The sequence below is a fragment of the Synchiropus splendidus genome, chromosome 2, assembly GCF_027744825.2.
Source record: "Synchiropus splendidus isolate RoL2022-P1 chromosome 2, RoL_Sspl_1.0, whole genome shotgun sequence".
NCBI classification, from domain to species: domain Eukaryota; kingdom Metazoa; phylum Chordata; class Actinopteri; order Syngnathiformes; family Callionymidae; genus Synchiropus; species Synchiropus splendidus.
This window is the reverse complement of record NC_071335.1, coordinates 18,442,202-18,455,195: the sequence shown is the minus strand read 5'-3', so window position 1 is coordinate 18,455,195 and position 12,994 is coordinate 18,442,202. Positions and strand designations below refer to the sequence as shown.

Sequence of the window (12,994 nt, the reverse complement as noted above, 5' to 3'; positions counted from 1 at the left end):
TCCACAGGAGGCAATATCACACTATTAGTACTTTGGAAAGATGGAATCTGGAGTTTCCACTGCCTTCTGTAAACATAACCAGACAGACTGTGCGTGAGCATGAGGGGGATTTATTGTCTGATTTAACATGAACGCATTGTGCTAGAATGTGGCTTTGTTTGAAGGAATGACTGAAGAAAACAGTTCAGTCGAGAGGACGCTCTGTTTTTTTTTTTTTTTTTCATAACTCTACCGCAGCTCATTTTCTCCTCTGCATGTTTCTGTGACTCTTTCATGGTTTTAGTTAGCAAAGGCTTGCTAATCTGCTGCTGTGTGTTTTTAAAAATGTAACGCTGAGTGCGCGATAATCCGAGGAATAAGACCGAGGCCACATGTCGTAGTTATTCGTGTGCGCAGCCATTTATGTAGTATGCTTTCACTTGTGTGTTTGTCTGACTCACACAATTCCGTCGCAGGGTCTCATCCTTCATTCTGTCTTCTCCCACACGTTTGCTCGACGTAACACTTGGATGATCAGTAATTCATTTCCCGAACCTTTGCATAGCAATTATCGCAGGAGCATTCGTGGCAAGGCTTTCACATGGGACGGTTGTTCCAGCCGGCTTTTTCCTCCGGTGCCCTACACGGTTTTGAAATCAAAGCAAACCCATTTCCAGTTATCCAGCATATCAACCTGCGCACCTTGCAGTCGCTTCCCACTCGGCCACTCTCAGAAAAGAGAGAGAAAAAAAGCAAGCCTGCAAACATGATTTAAATCAAAAGGCCAGCTGCCATCTTTGAAGCCGACGACACATTGCAGCGGGGAAATATGAGAAACGGCTTTCGCCGCATGCATTGTTCAGCGCATTTTTGGTTCGGGCCACGACTGTTCACTATTTGTAATTTCCTAATGATGCAAAGGTCACTTGGCCGTGCTCATCGACTAAGCTCTTTGTGTTAAATGCAAGTCGTAATAGGGCTCCCGAGTTCTTCAGTGCCTCTTTGAACAAAAGTATGTATAAATGCAGCGCGGAATACACAATACACAGTCTACTTAACATGCTGATTCCCTCGACCCAAAGCCGAAACAAAAGCGCTCTTGTCAGTCATGGAGGCAGCCAATTTGGTATCCCTGTGAATCATGAGGACACTGGAGAGAAAGAATGCTGATCTTGCATATTAACTCAGGGATGGGGTGCTTCTCAGTACTGGCAAGTTTAAAACCCGTATCAGCACAAGCCGATTTCACACCTTTAAATCCATCTGGAAGTCTGAACAGCAAGTCAACTGTCTGCTGCACATATGCTTTTTTTTAACTGAATTTTTTTTAACTGCCGTATATATTCAAATAACAGAAGAGCCACATCACTAGGTTCCTCCGTTTTAAAGACGTTATTTTTGTAATATCTGAGCAACGCAAGACGTATGTGAAACATGTGTTTGTTGCTCTTAAAAGTGCCGTGTGACGTGGCCCCACTTGCTCCGACACATACCACAGAGTAGGCGGAATCACACTAAACTAAGACTGAGCAATACGGCGAGAAATTACCTTTTTTTTTCATATTATGGGATATTCTCGATACTTTTAAATCTTGTTTTATGCATTCCAGTTTTTGAATTACCTGTTCCAAAAAGTCCTTTTATTCATATCAAATGAATGGCACATTAAATGAATTTAAATGGAATCGTAAAATAAGAATATATCCACGCACTCAGATGGAGTCACAGGAACTGACGTCATGCATTGTTGGAACGGGTTAGCTTGGTGGCTAAAGATACAAATAGGCTACATGATCCTCAGCGAAAGTTGCAGTGACTATTCCGATAGATAAGTTGAATACAACAGCACATTTCCAGTCTCCTCAGTCCATTCTATCTCCCGAGGTGTCAAATAGCGACTATCTTCACGTGACTTTTGCGTCCGATATTGACTCCTCCTGTAACGTTCCAAGCAGGGAGGTTGGGAAACGCACACGTGACACAATCGGACGCTATTTTAGCTGAACCACTTTAGATGTAGCTTGGAATATATAGCACCCAACATGGCTACACAATCTCTAATGGTTGCATAAGCAGCAAAATCCCAACGCTAATCTTCATCTTACTTTGACATGGCACAGGATTTGCCGTGGAAGGTGGGAATTCTGCTTCAGTTAAAAGCCTAATGCCTCAACATTTGACGCAAAAGTCATTAAAAGAGAGGTTTTGGGAGCGACATTGTGTTAGGTCTTCATCGTTCTTAGTCACATTCAGAACACGGCAGCCTCTGGTGGTCAGGCAGGGGAGGTGTATCCAAGTCGCATTGTGTTCCGCTCACTATAAATGTACTCCTTTACTCCTTCCACTGGGGTCCAATATCATTTTAAAAGCATCTGAACTGAGCAGCATATGGGCCCTTTACAAAAAAAAGTTAAAAAAACAGAATGCAAATCCGTCAGGTACAAAAGCCTTTCGCATCTATTTCCAAGTATTTGTCAGATTTGTGACATTCCTCCATCGGTTTAATGAGACCTGATGGGAGTGTGTGCGAGCAAAGCAGACAAAAAAATTGAAAAGAAGAAAAGAGAAGAAAGAGGGGAACAAAAAATAATCATCATCATCCGTCATCATCGTGTCTGAGGAACATTTGATCAGCTGCGTGACGGCTGGAAGACGGGAAATTATCATTATCCTGACGTTTGTTTTGGTGCGAACAACAGCCATGACAAATGGGACAATTAAGTCACTGTGGCAACAGAGTATTAGATGGCTGATTATGAATTAGTGGCGGGCGCCATGTTGCAGCTTCTCATGTCAATGAGCTGTCAAATGAATTTAGCAAGCTGTGTTTCGTCGCAGCCTTTTTGGAAGGCAATAGATTCCGTGAGAAATGAAGTTTGGTGTTCGGAGACGACAGGGCGAGATAAGATAGGAGTTCATTCAAAGTTGGAAGAATTGTGTTGGTATTAAAAGTATCATAGATTCCAGTCATCGTTGTTTTAATAGGCCTGCCGGAAAAAAAAAAAAAAAAAGAGCTTTTGAGAGGGAAATAAAAGTGTGTAACACATAGGTTTGGAACCAATGCAAGTGAATTAACGCTGGCCATTTAGTATTGAAATGTATTGGAGCAGCTGATGTAAACAGAAGCCTGTGGTGTAGTAAAAAAAAGAAGAAAAAAGTTCTGGCATCGAGGGGCTAAGAAATAAGATGAGCATTTGTCACATAGTGGGGACTTTCAAGAGAACAAAGCATCAAGTATTGAAAGGAAAATCGGAACACAAACAGAAGGGAATTAATGAAAGTTGACACAATTGAATTCATTTTTTTAAATCAATTTGTATTTTTCACATAAAATAACTTTCATTTAAACCCGGCTGTACATTCATTGATTTTTTTCCCCTCTACATATCTCTCTGCAAATCCTTTAACTTTTTTTAACGGCTGTATGGCACTGAAATTCACAGCCAATTGGTGAAGACATTTTCACAATATGAACATTGCCACTTCTTTGATCACACGAAACGCACCAGCCACTGATGTGGTGTCATAACATTAAGATTCAGAGCTAATGAAGCTGTGAGAAATTACTTTATTTAAAGGAAGTGCATTTACCAAGGGGCTGTATTTTCTCCGAACATACACACGTATAGTTCCATTTCCAGCGGTTGTAGGGAAAACCTTGTCCTTTCTGAGCTTCCTTTATTTGTTTTGTAACAGAAAGGTCTGCGAAATAGTGGGGCGATTCAAATGCTGTTTGGATTGATACTGAAGGGAGTGATGAAAAGCCCTCAAATGAAGGATCAATGATCATACAGAGGCTTTCCAAACGCACACGCAACGGTGGCAGGGGGCATTCATCACAGAGATGCTATTAGAGCAAGCAGCCATCTTGGCTCTGAATCCCAAGCCAGCCATGTGGCAACATTAAAAGTCCTGTCTGTCTCTCACAATTTCTCTGTCTGTCAATACTGAACATGTTGTGAAGCACCATGCACAGCTTTTTTTTTTTTTTTTTTGGGGCCCTGGGAGTTTCTCATTGTCCAACTCTTGCAAAAAAAAATAAAAATAAAAAATAGCAGCTCCCCTGCTGTGTGGCACCGTTGTCCACATATTGATGGTTTTTGTCTGCTTTCTCTTCAGACCAGACATGACTAGATGAAAAACAGAGGTAGTCCTACCCGAGGGACTGGTTTTGTGTTTTGTTCAAAGAAAAAAAAAAGTGACATCAAAGATGATAGGAGATGGGGTTGAAAATGGGATAAGAGGATTAAATGTCTCAGAAAATAACTGCAAACTGAGCCAGAGAGAGGCGAGTGAATGAATCAGGTGAGGTGAGGCGACTCATGTGCTTGGATATACTTCGCTTTACTTTTTGAATAGAGAAAGTATTGATATGAACAAGTACTTTGACACTTGATTGCACAACTTTGTCTCGATATTTTGAGCCTTATTGTCTTGCGATTTATAATATTTATAATACCTGCAATACTGTTTATTTGTGTATATATATATAAGAAAATGTCTTCATCTATATATATATATATATATATATATATATATATATATATATATAGAGAGAGAGAGAGAGAGAGAGAGAGGGTTTTTTTTTTGTTGTTTTTTTTTGTACATCTTTCTGCTATTCCTGCTGCTATTTTTCGACATGTTTTTGTTTTTGGAAACTGGAGACCTCAGACCGAAATTTTTTTAGTGATATGTTTTTGTGCAATGACAATAAAGAAAGTCTAAGTCTAAGCCTAAGTCTAAGTCTATTTCAAATCAGCTCTGTCAATATTTAATACATAAATACTTGAACATGCTGCAGTGTTTGTGATGTGCGTTTAAGTAGTAGAATTTCTTCCTGTACACTGAGGTTATTTTGCTTGTTAAGGCAGCCATTCGTTCCTCCCATGAACTGATAAATTTATGTGAAAGTCTTAACTGGCCTGAGTTCATGACGTCACCTTATGATGGATTTGACAGTCGGAAATTGTTCGAGTACACAATCCAAGATGGCGTCTCTGAACGTAAACAGTAAGTAGAAGATTTCAATCAACGGAATACAGCAGGAAGGAAAACGTTGTGTGAGGTTTTTCAGGTTTCTATTCGTGAGTGTGTATTTGGTTTTATCCGACAAGGACCACGCAAGAATAGCTTTTGTGGCTGCCACTGTCTTCTATTCCGACTTCAGTAACTTGAGCGAACTTGTCTTACCATGCAACTGAATCAAATTCTCACGTAGCTAAGATGACAACTGCCAAACCTTTGGTTGCTGGTTGCTGTCCGACGAATACCTATTCAATGGCCTGGATACATCAAAGAAATAACATACATAACATACATAGTAGTTTTGGCATGTACAGCACAGTGGTGTTAAAATGAATACTCATGTGATGAACTCCAAATTTTTCATGACTGAAACATAAAACAATTTCGACAGAAAGTTTAGACAAAGCATAAATGCATAATGTGGGGCATTTTGAGGGAACGTAAATGCAACATTGGCCACACAGCTACTAGTTAAGCACTCTCGCTTTGCAGCAAGAAGGTTGCGGGTTTGATTCCTGGGTCGGACCGGTGGCCTTTCTCGGTGCTCCAGTTTCCTCCCACATATATAGGTAGACAGGTCAATGTGATTGGTTAATTGGACACTCTAAAATTGCCCCTAAGTGTCTGTGTGTGTGTGTGTGTGTGGTCTGGCTCCCTGTCCAGGGTGTATTTCTACCTCTCGCCAAATGACTGCTGGGATAGACTCCAGCACTCCACTCTAAGCAGTAGGTAACTGAAGATGTATGTATAAATGCAACACTGATAATATTCAATATGACAGAGCACAAACAGCGCTGTATTAATCCTCTTGCGGGGCGACTCAGTTATCTGAGGCAGGATTACAGAACGATAAAGAGGTAAACAAAGGGTAATGCAGGACAAATTCAAAGGAGTTACGTGTAAAGGTAATAGCACTTGCAAATACACCGCATAATGCATTTGCAAATACAATAAATGCCAGCTAAGCTTGACGTTTATGGATGTTGTGGCGGTTTGGTCCTATTGCCTGCGCCGAAGTCCCTCGCAAAATGGTGCTCCTCATCATTCCTGAGTCGGAGAAAGGATTCTCTCAAGATACACTCCATTTTCCAGCAGTGCCACTTCTCGTCTTCGCCTACTGCTTGTTGTGGAGCTGGTATTCCTAACCAGCCTCTTCAGCCGGTATCCAATCAAAAGTTTTTCTGAGCTGTCATCGGTACCTGCGCAGTAATTGTTCATCTTCAGATGAAAGTAGATCTTTATTTTTAATCACATACTATTATTTTTATGCACATTTCTTTCCCTACATGCAGCCCCCTTGAGAGGATTCTTTTGCGTCGTGATTGAAGTCGTCGATCTAACATCTACTATGGTACCTTAAATAGAAGTAGGAGAAGCTGTTTGCATGGAATGTGTGTGCGCGTGTGCGTGCGTGCGCATGTGTGTGTGTGTGTGTTTTCTTCCAGCGTGATAAGGTCATGATGAGAGATGGGGCTGCTGGCAGGGCCTGTCATTGCCAGTCACTGTTTTGGTTGTTATTTTGCTTTCTGCTGGCAGAAGTAAAGGTACTTCACAAGGATCAACAGCTACTGGCTGAGTGTCACATGGTGCGTGTTCTCGTGTGCCTTTGCAAAAGAGTATTTTTAAGCACGCATCGATGTATGTGTGTGCTCGCGAACATACGTGTTGACGTCTCTGTTTTTGAGAGAGAGCTGGCAGGCAAAAATCTCTGCGCGGTTTGAGATGCTCATGACACCGAGCTTGATGTGCAGTGAATGCTAAATTTACATATCATCTCCTGAGTACAATACACCCTTCTGTCTACTTGGCGTTGCTGGGCGATATGCAAAAAAAAAAAGAAAAATAAAGGGAACAAATTAGCTTTCTCTTAATCCTTGGATATTAACTGTGTATGTAAATGAAGTGCGGGTCTTTGGTTTCCCATCTGTGCTCCACTCCTCCTGCTTATTTCCTTGTTATCCTGGAAAGACGAGGACTAGTGCCTTCGTAGAAGGTACACTCACAATAGCAGAGATGGGTCAAGACCTTCTGGATCAGAAGAGGACTCTTATTTGGAGAGAGCCCGTCAAAAAAGGCAAAGGCCATGGAAGGAGGAAGGAATTTACACCCCTCCCTCCCACTTTATCTTTAGAAGACCCCATAAATATGCATACGTTTCAGGGGTGAATCCGAGGGTAAATGCAAGCATGTGTCGCTCAAAATCAGCGTTTGGATTTGTCTCTTCGCTTGAGGTAAATATAGATCCAGCCTTTTTGTCTGCCATCGTCGGAATTATTTGCTCGATCTGGAGCTGCTGCAGCCCACGCATGCAAAAGGTGATGAGCACAAACTAACCTTTGGGAGAAGAAGTTGTGAAGTCTGTCGGAGGGCAAGTCCATCAGTCTGATCTGATGTGTATTTATTTATATTTTAACGGAAGAAAGTGATGGAGACTTACGGTGTAAATGTGAAACACTGAAGATAACACCTACGTTAATGACTTCACGAAGAGTCTAAATGAAGACAATGGATCAACTCAAATGTATTGAGGCAGCATTTAACATATATACATTTACATTTTTGAACATTCTCTTTCGTGAGATCTTCTGCGAAATGACTGAGTGAAGTGGGCCTCAGTCATTTATTGAAGATATTACGGCACGGATTAAACTCCAAAACAAAAGAAGCAATATTTCTCTACAGTTGCTTTTGCTATGACAATATGATCTTCTGAAATATCACTGCAAATGTGCTTTATTTATTTATTTTTTATTTTTTTCTGAGTTACCTTTGAGCAATATCTAACACTCTTTTCAAGGTGACTTTCTGAATCGTGCATAGTAAACACAACGCAGACATCAGAGGGAGCAGAAATACTGGAGGAGAGTGTTTAACAGAAGGTTGAAGATATTATTTATTTCCATGCTTGACTGGACCAGTGCCTGTGTCTCACCCAGATAGGAAGGCTTGACGTTGCAGGATAGGTTTGCCACGAGTGAGACAGTGAACAGATCTGGCTCCTCAGGAGGACCAAATGTTCTTGGATGTTGCTTTTTTCCTCCAAAGCCAAACTGCTACGACTTTCAGAGTTCATCTTAAGATAGAAACAACTTTTTCTTTCCCTGCTTTTTTATGCTCCAATATTTGAAATTTCTCTCAGTGTTTGTTGCTTTATTCTTTTATTCATATTGCAGGTTTTCTTTGCCAATTTACGAGACACTATTCTCTCATGGCCAGATAAGAAGGCATAGTAAATGGACCTGTGAATGTTTCACTAAATAAAAGCCTGACCACAGCTCAGGTTTCCGTCTCCGATACGCAGTTGCGCTTCAATCAACGGTGCCCACGGAAAACTCATAGTGCATTCTCTTTCAGACACGCCGGTGGTGGCAAGCATTAGTTTTTGTTGCGTGGTATTCATCAAAGTTTTGGTTTATTCATTCGGATTTTCTCTCAGTTCTGTCCTTCAGCGATGGCAGGTATTCATTAAAGACCACCAGTTTGCTCTTCAACTGGCGCCTCTGAGTCATTCCAACCACAGGCATTTCCACCCCTCTCACCAGGGTTAGACCAAGGTCTGACCTGTGCCCCCCACAGGAGATAAGTTCATGGCTTGGTCAACACGAGATGTTTGCACTTCGCAAGGACTTCGGATGAAGTTCAGCTGAAATAGCTCTAAGGGAGTTCCCTGGTGGTGTTTTTGAAACGGGCTTTATGCCCGTATGTTTGTCCTATATCCCATTCAGAACAGACCATAGCGCCCTTCCCCCGTACTTCACACAAGGAGGTGGGGTTGAATGGGCTTTCACATCACTTGAGTGCGAAGGACAAACAATCAGAATCAGTTGTGCTTTGGGCTAAACTTCCTCGGGCAGCTGGTCACCAACACATTGCTGTCTTACTGGGTCATGGATATAGTCCAAATTCACACAGCTTAGCTTAAAACTACTTGGGAAAACATTGAAATCACGGTCTATTAATGTTACCTCACATGCTTAGGATTTGTCAAAAAGGAGATTCAATCCAAACTGTTTTGTTTCCACAAGGGTGATGTAGTGATACACTGTCTTTACACTGGTCATTCCCCCATCCGTCTGTGGATATCATTCCCCATGAGGCAGATGCATCTTGCTGTTTCCCCTGCTGTCTTGAAGGCTGTTGTTTTTAGAAGCAGACTCTTTATTCCTTGGGAGCCGATGGCACACAGGTCACTCAGTCAGTCTAACTCGCGTGACGCCAGACTTGGCGTCCCTATATCGCAGCCACGGACAACAAGAGAAAGCACGTCGAGCCAGCAAACACCTCTTTTTTTCTTATCCATTTTAAATGTATTCAAAATTAAATGTGTCACAAGGTGGTAGTCAATGGCGAATGAAAGTTCATAACCAGAAGTTCATAACCTGCAGAACTGTAACATCCTTAGCTGATGCAATAATGAAAGCTATTTACACATCCCTGCATGGAACTTACAGCCTCAGTCAGTCATTATCAGTGAATATATTTCATTAGAAGCTACTCTGCAGTTAATAAAAAAGCTGTGATTTTATTCGACTCTCCAACTGTTCAAGTAATGAACATTTTATTCTCTTGCTTTGTTTTTTTTTCTCTCTTCTTTAGTTTTCATCCGTCCCTAGTTGTCCCTCAAATATATAGATATGTTATCCATCTTTTTTTTTCAAAATTGTGAGGTTGTAATTTAAATAAAATGGCACGTTTGAACTGATCCATTAGTGAAATTAAATAAATAATAAATGGTTGCAATTCCTGTGGTTTCGCATCGCGGCCCATTCAATTTAGGAAATCAGTTCTAGAGGTTTCCTGTGAAGGGCTTCTGGAATGAACCCATTTTTCATCTTCCCGTCTCTTCTGCGCTCCTCAAAGCCGCCGTGTGTGTGTGTGTGTGTGTGTGTGACCTACTTTGGCAAACAATAAGGAACAACGGTCAGTAGTTTCAAATAATTAGATCAGCAGCTCTCGGGAGGGGTTGTAAGGGTCCATGAGCAGCAGCTTGACTAGCAAGAGCTCATAAAAGTAAATGATGTGACATTGCTCTGTCAAATTACACAACGGCACATAGGCAAAAACAGGCGAACGGATATTAACATAAACAGCGTTTCACACTAGGTCACAGAGAATGTTGCCGTGCTACCACCGTTTTTTTCTTGGTTTTTTTTTCCCGTAATGTAGCTATAAGTCTGTTGAAGTTTTCAAAGTCTTATTCATCTAAAAGGGTGTGTTCTTGATCCTCTTTTTGGGTCATATATTGATGAATACAGCGCATGACTGTTACAAAAGTTGGTGAGTCACTCCTGAACACGAACAAGGAGCAGTGTCATGATCAGTTGAACAGATCACCCGACTAGATGTATGTAAGTGGACTCTTTGATTTTAAACCGCGCCTCCATCTCTGGGGAAAACTGTCACTTTCACACCCTCTTTGTTTCTCCAGCTCCAGTTTTTTTTTTTTGCTCCTCTCCTCTACACTACCCACATCCTCACTTTGATCACACCATTTCTTCTTCTCGAGGAAAAACCTCAAATCCATTCTGTACAAGGAAAGCGTAGCCGCAGGGTCTCATTATTATGATGACTCTGTTCATGCCTCTTGTTTTCTCCTTTTCCTTTTTTTTTTTTTTTCATAAAGCTGGTTCCATTCTTCCACATTCCCTTTATTCACTTTGAAAGTGTAATTAACATGTCTAGGAGGCCTTTTGTGCTGGTTGTATGTGTGTGTTTGCTTCTCCGGTGTATCATTCCAAGTGTTAATTCAGAGTTGTTTTTTTTTTTTTTTTTTTTTGGTTTGGTTTTCTTCCTTATTTCAATATGATGTTTTTGGCAGTTGTCTTTGTCAATTTCACACTGTGTCACTCTGTACAGGGATGAGTGACAGAGTGCGATCTGACAATTTTAGAATGCCTCTCTTGCAAATGAAGCTGATCCAAAAGGAGAACCCTGTAGCAAAGAGGGGAGACTAGATCGCGCCAGTCAGCCGGTCATCCAGGTTGCAACACGGGGCACAACATCTTCGGGTGGTTTTCCTGCCTTGTTCGGCTCCAACAAACACGGAAGCAAGCAAAGTGATCAGATATTTATGGCGGCCTGGGAGAACAAGTGGCCTGGCTCAGGAAACTTAGGAAAAAAGAAGCATGTAGCACTTTAAGACAAGAGAGTAAGCGTTATACAACTGGCAAAAACTATCTTTCCTATTTAATCCATCTCTTTCTGTCTATAAAGAACATTCACCATTGCCCCTTTTTGCGCTCCATTTCTGGCTGCTTGTGCTCCTAAATCGAAGCATTGTCCCTTTCATATCAGTGTGTAGTTCACTATCGACTATAAACTCCTTTCGACCATGCAGGTCTGTGAAACAGCAAAAAAGTCGGACGCACCCAGTCGATAAGCAAGTGCAGATATTTGCATCTTGTAAGACCCATGTGTGCTGGTGTCCCCAACTCCTGCGACTGGAAACAGCGATCCCTGATCGTAGCCGTTGGCTTCCAGCAAACACATGGTGCTACGTGTGCCGTCGACTTCATTGTCACATTTGTGGGTTAATGTGTTATTGCGCCAAACGGGACTAATTACTGCAGAAAATGGGTTTGTCTTTCTCACATGGCCTACTTTAGATACTGGAGCCTTTTAGATTTAGGTTTGTGGGCACATTCTGACGTGGTCCCTGAACTTTCTTTTGACAAAAAACTTGTTTTTCTCTCTCCCTATTCTCCAAATAAAAGGGCATCTATTGGATGAAAAACAAAGCGATATGTGAGACACTACTAACTTATTAACACCATAGCCACCCCTTGTCATTGAAAAAGAGCTTCCCTATGAAATTAAATATTAAAGTACAGAAGTGAGCTTGTGAATATCCACTGACCACCGAATTCACCGCCGGTTCAATTTGAAATGTGACCAACATCCTGGCAAAAACTTGGGAGACTGTCGCACTTTGGGCTCGGGTAAATGTTTGCACAAAAATCCGAAATGTGAACACAAACAAACCGGGCTTTTGTTCTTGGGAAGGGGGAAGTTGTCTGAGACCTCTTGGCCAGAGGTGGAGCTTGGGTGCCAAGTTGCCGTGGTGACTTCCCACATTCAGCAGCACGAAATGAAGTCGATCGGTATCTCGGAAAGAGAAGAAAAAGCATCAAACAATAAACAACACATGAGAAAATGCACTGCAGTATTAAGGTTGTCAGCTGCAAAGGGTGTTGGCGGAGAATGCTTTTCACAAACAACAAAGTGATGTCATTCGCGTATTTGGGTGCAAGAAAATAATCTACTTTTTGCAGTTATTGACTAATAAACTTGTACTCTGATGATGGCACACTGTGTTCAATCTTGAGTAGTCTTTCTATCTTGCTGTTGAAAAACACTTATTTGGACTATGGAATGTGTGAAACATAATTTTGGCGGTACAGTCAAAGCTGTGGCTGAGGTCCACTTGTGACTTGATATTAAACCATTAGATCTCTTAACCAACAAAACAGCGTCGATATCACGTACAGCCCCAAGCTGGGTGGAAGTACCATTGAATGGGGGAAGAGGCGTGAGGTGGCACCGTGGGGGGGAGAAGTGGGCTTCCATCCTCGCTCCCTCACCACCAGAACAATATTTGATCCGCCTTGGAATCACATTTGTCTCTTTGTTTTTGGCAAGCAATTGTGAGACTGAGACTTTGGGGTGAAAGGGATGAGTTTTACAACATCAGCCCGATTGCACATCTCATTCAGAATGAATGAGGCGGAGAAAAAAAACAAACACTTTGCTTCATCAATGTTGGTCTTGTCTGTTTGATGAATAGCTCTTGGAACATTTTTTTTTCTCCTACTTGTGTCACAGGCAAATGATTGTTAACTCTTGTTCTCTCTTCTTCTCTTGTCTCCTCTGGAAATATATCCACCACCTCCCCTCTCATGCTCCTCACATACCTTTTATCATCCTTCAATCTGCAATTTTCTCTCCACATTTATCACCTCTCCATCTACCGCCACTCCATCCTTCTTCCTCG

General features: G+C 41.6%; 1 protein-coding gene across 3 annotated transcripts in view; it reads left to right on the top strand.

Moving 5' to 3' along the window:
- LOC128753714 (protocadherin-10-like) overlaps positions 1–12,994 on the top strand; it is a 41,532-nt gene that overhangs the window by 23,197 nt on the left and 5,341 nt on the right. The gene's annotated exons all lie outside the window — the stretch shown is intronic.